Genomic DNA, 8,020 nt, shown 5'->3' with positions numbered 1-8,020 from the left:
GGTCTGGACACATGTATGTTTCCCATTGATAAAATGAAACACCATGTTAAACATAAATACATACGGATTTGATTACAGCAAAGACAACGTCGGCAGTATTGACGGCAAAATAGGCTGCAGAATATTTCGTTCTGTATTGACAGCTGCAATATTAGAAAATCGACTTTGGTTTACATTTATATCTTCATTTATATCATAACCTAGAGACTTTCAAACATCAACATGTCATTTATTAATATGTATTCATGTCTAAACGACATATAAACATATTTTTATATTCTATTTTGCCTGGAAACGCTTCCGACATGCTTGCGTGTTGCGTGAAAAATAGGCGTTGGTTCTATTTCTAGCAGGCACGCGTTTTCGGCGCGGCTCGAGCCGCGCCTGAGACGCGCGTCACGCAGGCAGTGTGTAAGCTCTTGTTAACATGGGAGCCGAAATCTAAACGGACACGCCACGCAGTTGACACGCTCACGTCACGCAGCCAGTGTATAACCGGCCTAAACTGTATTGACTCTGGTGTGAACATCTCTGGATGCAGACTGGTCCTCACATTGTTAAAAGCAAACTAAACCTGCAATAACTATTTATTTTTTTTATTTTTATTTTTGCCTGGGGACAGCGGAAACAAGCTGCGAACACAACATTAGGTTACAATTTGTTACCAAGAAGTTGCCTATTTTACACATTCACCACACACAGAGCCACATTAGCATTAATTCAGAGTTTAGCCATACCTGGCCTTTAAATGATACAGTTTTATTACCACTACTAATATTGCTGTTGTTTGTAATATTCCTTATGAAATCAATGATATTTGACCACACTGGTAATAATAACAACTGTACTGTCATTGTGTGAATGCTGATTCAGCAGCATTCACAGTATTGTTGATCGATTCTTTCATACAGTTCTCGGTCACCTACTTCTTCTGCATACTTTCAGCTACAAAAATCATTCAGTTATCAAAATGTTAAGTTCTTTAAGGGGATTTGTGTTTGCAACTTTTTTCTATCATTTATACCTTTTCAAATATTAAGCCTTTTTCTTTCTACATTGAAAGTCAGTGGACAAATCTTCAAATCCTCTTCAGGGCTTCTTCCACTTTGAAATACTACTCCCACATACTTTCACCTACAGATGATTTATTACTATTCACAAAAACCTTCAGCTATTAAAAAATGATTCGGATTTTTATATATTTTACAGTTTTTTGTGTTATCACTGTTTAAGTTTAGTGCTTGTTTCAGGCTCTTTTTTTTTAGAAATATTAAACACTGACTTTTTTTTTTAACATACTATACTAAGATTTTTTATCACTTTTTTTGACATACTATACTATAACTTTTTGATAGACTATACTATTACTTTTTTATGACTATTTTTGACATGTTATACTATTACTGTGTTATCACTTTTATCGATATACTATATTAGGACTTTTTATATGGTATACTATGACTTTTTCATGACTTTTTTCAAAATACTGTACTATGACTTTAATGGCATTTTTGTGGCATACTATACTATGACTTTTTCATGGCATACTCTACTATGACATTTTATCACATTTTATGAGGTTTTGTAAGTCTGGCAGTAGCTGTGCTATGGGGAGTTGGATTGGGAAACAATGAGTCACTGGTTCAAGTCTCATACATACCAAAACAGGGAGTGTGAATTGGTACATGGAAAGATGTGAAATGCCATTCAAAATTATCATTCAAAACTATACTCTGACTTTTTTATTACTTTTTTCGACATACTATATTATTACTTTTTTCGACATACTATATTATTACTTTTTAAAAATACTATAATATGACGTTTTTGTGCTTTTCTTTTTGACATATAATACTATGACTTTTTTCGACATACTATACTGTGACATTTTTGTGACTTTTTTGACATATTATACTATGTCTTTTTCATGAATTTTTCTAAATAGTATACTATATGGGTTCAAGTCCCCTTACAGATCAAAGCAATGAGTGTGGATTGGTAGCTGCAAAGCTGTGAATTACTTTTCTTCAACATACTATGACTTTTTTTGACAGACTATACTATGACGTTTTCATATCTTTTTTTCGACATACTATACTATGACTTTAGTGACATTTTCTGACATACTATACTATGATGTTTTATAACATTTTATGCAATCATGCACTCGTTCTGCCAGTAGCTCAGCGTATAGCGAATTGAGTCTAGGAACAATGGGTCTCTGGTTCAAGACCCCATATAACCCACAGCAAGGAGTGTGAATTGGCACCTGGAAAGGTGTGCAACACAATTCTCTAACTTTTTTGACATTCTATGACTTTTAATACTTTTTGCGACATACTATACTATGACTTTTTAATGACTTTAGTTCGACATACTATACCATGTTTTTTTTTTTTTTTACTTTTTTCAACATACTATACTATGACTTTTTTTATGACTTTCTTGACATCTTTGTGCCTTTTTTGGACATAAAATACTGTGATTTTTTTGGACATACTATAATATGACATTTTTGTTATTTTATTCGACTTTTTTCCGCCTACTATGCTATGTCTTTTTCGAAGTCATAGTTAAGTCATACTTAACTATGACTTTTTCCTACTTTTTTTTGACGTACTATTCTATCACTTTTTTCGACATACTATACTTTGACAATTCATGGCATGGGTTCTTTTGTGTGTAGATAGTATTGAGTTAGTATATGAAAGAATGTTCTTCCGAACATTCTTTTATTTAATATACTATGACTTTTTTTATGACTTTCTTGACACACTATACTATGACTGTTTTTGTCATACTATACTATGACTTTTTAACGACTCTTTTTGTCGAACTAAACTATGACTTTTTATGACTTTTTTTGACATACTATAGCCTACTCATTGTCTTTTGGAAAGATGTTGCAATTATTTGTGATCATTAGGAGCCAAAATCGTAAACGTGATTAAAATTTCAATTAGTTGCACAGCCCTATTGGCTTGTATGGCCCTTCACTTGATGTCCATTTGTCCTGGTTGTCTCTACCAGGACACTGTGTCACACACACTGCTAGTGTTGTAATTCATGAGGAGCAGAAGCTTAGGCCCTGGTAATGCCACCTGGCATCCTTTCTTTTGATATTTCTAGGTATGACTAACTTGAGGAGATCATGGGTTAAAGCTAAGATATAGTGAAAGCAATAAGTTATATTAAATGGATGGATGGGTTCAAATTTTACTACTTATCCACTTCAGCCCAACCAGCACAGAATCATACTTATATTAGGAATGGAAGACATAACCTAACCTTGGTGTGTATACTGTACCTCAGATGTAATTAGCAGGGCTTTGTGAGCTATGGTACGTACATGTATAATGATAATAATAATAATAAATTGAATTTATATAGCGCTTTTCATGGACTCAAAGTCACTTTACAGGGCAGGGTAGATTATAAAAACGTAACAAAACAAAACGAGCAAACAAAACAAGTAGAACAAAACAAGATACAGATGAAAAAGGGAGGGGGGCAGGTGGACTATGGGTAGGCTGAGGTGAAGAGATGGGTCTTGAGGCGGGACTGGAAGATGGTGAGGGACTCAAAGGTGCGGATCTCTTGGGGGAGGGAGTTCCAGAGCCTGGGAGCTGCTCTGGAGAAGGCTCTGTCCCCAAAACAGCGCAGGTTGGACTTTTGGATGGAGAGGAGACCGGCTGAGGTGGATCTGAGGGACCGTGAGGGTTGGTAGGGGGAGAGGAGGTCAGTGAGGTATGAGGGGGCCAGATGGTGGAGGGCTTTGTAGGTGAGGACCAGGATTTTGTAGGTGATCCGGTGGGAAATAGGAAGCCAGTGGAGTTGTTTTAGGACTGGAGTGATGTGGTGCCAGGATTTGGAGCAGGTAATGAGGCGGGCGGCTGAGTTCTGGACCAGTTGGAGTCGGTTGATGTTGGTAGAGCTGATGCCGAGGAGAAGTGAGTTGCAGTAGTCCAGTCGGGAGGAGATGAAGGCGTGAATGAGTCTTTCGGCAGCGGGGGGTGTGAGAGAGGGTCTGATTTTGGCGATGTTGCGGAGGTGAAAGAAGGAGGTTTTAATGACTTGACGGATGTGAGGCTCAAGGGAGAGGGTGGAATCAAAGATAACGCCAAGGTTGCGGGCCTGGGGAGATGGGGAGACAATGGTGCCGTCGATGGTGATAGTGGGGTTATTGGTTTTGCTGAGTGTGGATTTGGAGCCGATCAGAAGGAATTCTGTTTTGTCGCTGTTGAGTTTGAGGAAGTTGTGTTGCATCCAGGTTTTAATAGCTGACAGACAGGAGTACAACTGAAGCATTTAGATGAACACGAAGAATGTAAAATTTACCAACACGGACAAGTTTCAGATTTACTTTCAACAGGCAATTTGTGGTTCATGACTTATAGCAAGCAGCTGATAAACCTAAGAGTAGTTTCTAAGATGACCACAAAATGAGTAAAGCTAATTCTAGTCAATTTTACATAGCCCACAAATATCAAATTTACCTCCAGGGGATTACAGTCTGTACAGCATACATGGGGGCTTTCATTGGATAAGAAGTTTGCAGCATGAAACTTCACAATTTCAATTTTTAGGAGAAGTGAGATTGTGCAACATCCCTTTCTATTCTCTCTTCTTTTTGCATGTATTGAGCATATGAGACATTTAAATGTATTAACCTTTCTAGAATGTTCCATATGCTTATGACATTGTCAGGATCAGGTGATTAAATATGATATATGCAAGAACAACGAAAACTGCAAACCCACATGTGGAAATAGCTTACGTTCTTTTTACAGGAAATTGAAACAAAGTAACATAAAGCAGTCGCACATCCTGAAAAATGTGGCTTGAGTAGAAACGACAAGAAATGTCATGACTTGTGGCAGTCTTCTCCAAATCAACCAATGTGCACACAACACCAATATAAACCAGAGATCTTCAACAGGGGGTCCGGGACCCCTAGGGGGTCCTCTGAGTCACTACAGGGGGGGCTCCAAATTATTATCCAAAAGGTTTTTTCATAAATTAAAATGTCTTAACATATTATTAGTAAATATAAATCACCACTGATGATAGGCTCACTGGCCTATAGGTAAGGTAGTCACTAAGATAGCCATCTACAGATACAGTTAACTAAGATTCTTGTGCCACATGTATGTTTAACATTAAAAGATGATTTATAAAATCATGCCAACAATTATTGTTTTAATAGCTTGGTATTCTATGCAAAAAAGATATATATAAAGGCTTCAGGTCGCCTAGACGTTATTGTAGGCCCAGTTTAATATGCAACTTAATTTCATACAATATATGTATGAATGATACGTATGGATGACACACAAATTTACATAACCTTATCGCCAGGGAACTATAGCCCAATACAACAATTAAATATGTGCATTCAACAGATCAATGATTGGATGTGCCAGAACTTTCTTAAATTAAATGAAGAAACAACTGAGGTGGTTGTTTTTGGAGCAAAAGAGGAACGATTGAAAGTCAGCGCTCAGCTTCAAACGACAATGTTAAAAACAACAGACAAAGCCAAAAATCTTGGTGTAGTCATGGACTCAGACCTGAATTTTAAAAGCCACATTAACATAATTAAAAAATCAGCATATTATCACCTTAAAAATATATCAAGGGTTAAAGGACTTATGTCTCAGCTGGATCTGGAAAAACTTGTCCATGCTTCTATCTTCAGTAGACTTGACTACTGTAACCGTGTCTTTACAGGTCTCCCTAAAAAATCAATCAGACAGCTGCAGCTGATTCAGAACGCTGCTGCCCGAGTCCTCACTAAAACCAAGAAAGTGGATCACATCACTCCAGTACTGAAGTCTCTACACTGGCTTCCAGTGCCTCAAAGAATTGATTTCAAAATACTTTTACTGGTTTATAAATCACTAAACGGTTTAGGGCCAAAATACATTTCTGATCTGCTGCTACATTATGACCCACCCAGACCTCTCAGGTGGTCTGGGACAGGTCTACTTGTTGTCCCCAGAGTCAGAACTAAACAGGGGGAAGCAGCGTTCAGTTTTTATGCTCCACATCTTTGGAACAAACTCCCAGAAACCTGTAGGTCCGCTGCAACTCTCAGTTCTTTTAAATCTAAGCTAAAGACCTATCTTTTTGATGTTGCTTTTCTTTAAATAATCGATTTTATTAACTTAAATTTCTAATACTGCACTGTAACTTTTATTCTTATACTGCACTATCAATTTTATTCTTGTCTTTTAATGTTTTTAATTTGTTTATTAATGTTTTTAAATTGTTTTTAATTGTCTTCTAACTGCTATTTAATGTTTTATGTAAAGCACTTTGAATTGCCCTGTTGCTGAAATGTGCTATACAAATGAAGCTGCCTTGCCTTGCCTTGCCTTGCCTTGCCTAGTAGGGGGTCCCTGCTCCGTCTCTCTTTTAGTTAAGGGGTCCTTGGCTTAAAAAACGTTGAAGACCGCTGATATAAACCACAACGTGCCACCACTGCTATCCCTTGCAACACATGAGAGACAAACATTAGACTACAGCAGGGTGGTGGCGGTGTTAAAAGAGATCATACCTTAAACTGGATATTGTTTAATTCCTGCAACAACCAGTGTGTATATATAGTAAACAGTTAAATCCAGAAGCAGCAGCTCTACTGTAAAAACTCTTCCAGTCTTGCCTGCATGCCCATTCAAGCACATCAAGCTCTGTGTGGTATGTGGTCAACATGCATCGGCCTTGTTTTTAATCATCTAGTCCCGATAGTTAATGTTTTTTTTTGTAACTTTTGTACTTTAATGAAGAAGTGTGACTTGATCTTATGAAAGGAGTCAACTCCCTTTCATGTGGACAGCACAGCAAAGTTTATGTTTGTACTGATAACAGGTTTGGTACTCATTGAAGAAAAGTGATTAGCCGCTCGTCTCTGTCTTACAGTAGGTAGCAGATAAGCTCTAGCTAATGCAGGAAGTAACACTTCAATCTGATGCAATACTCAAGACTAATTATAACCAGAAATGCTATAAACTTGACATGTTGCTGCTGTCACAGTCAACCAGCATTTCACAGATAAGACCATATTCTTAATGAAACTTTGGCTTGAGATAAACCATTTTACTTAAAGCAGAAACAGGAACAAAAATATGCTGCCTGAGAGGAAGGAAAGTGTTTATTTATTGTGTGAATTATAGTACATTGAGTTTTTTTAAAGAACACCCAGTTGTGAAAGTACATTTTATTTCAGGTTACATTAACATGATTATCTTGCCTTGAGCGCAGAAATAAAGCATTGCAGTCAGGCCAAAACCTGCACAGCAGCGTGGAAATGAAACCACAAATGTAGTGCTCAGCACAACAAGCACTGTAATCTTTTAAAATAAGATATTATCTTCTCTAATTCCTCTCTTCTTTTCTTCATTTGCCACCTACACTCTTTTTTTCCCCAGTCAATTTCCCTCACGCATAAAGCATCCCACTGTTCTCTCTCCACCGAACAAACAGACAAGTCTTTGGATGAGAGTAAACAGAGAGCTATGAAAAGGCTGAAGCACCAGCAGAGAGCTTTGTCTCCTCCTCCTCTGTCTCGCTCTCTGTCACCTGACTGAAGGCATCACAAGCTGTTTGTGACATCCTGTGTCCAACAGCCCACATACCCATGTTGCAACAATGAAGTCAAAAAACAAATAAGGCTATGGGATTCTCCAAAGGTAAATTCCCTCACTGCACTGTGGTTACACACACTCACTGCACAATCGTGGAATCCACACAGTCTCTACTGCCTGAAGATAACAAGAGAAGACGTAAAATGAAAAGTGAAACAGTTTGTGTTATCAGCAATGAAGTTATACATTTATAAAGTTATAAACTTTGTCGGACTGTTTTATGGCAGATCACAACAAACAATGACAAGGTTTATAATATATTCTTTTGACAAGAGCTTATTTTTCCACAAATTATTAGCTTTATTATGATTGTGACAGCTGAAAACTGTTAATTGACACAATGTTTGTTTTCATTATATACAAAATAGTTTGCT

Source organism: Perca fluviatilis, chromosome 15 (genome assembly GCF_010015445.1).
Source record: "Perca fluviatilis chromosome 15, GENO_Pfluv_1.0, whole genome shotgun sequence".
Classification (NCBI taxonomy): domain Eukaryota; kingdom Metazoa; phylum Chordata; class Actinopteri; order Perciformes; family Percidae; genus Perca; species Perca fluviatilis.
This window is presented reverse-complemented; position numbering follows the sequence as displayed.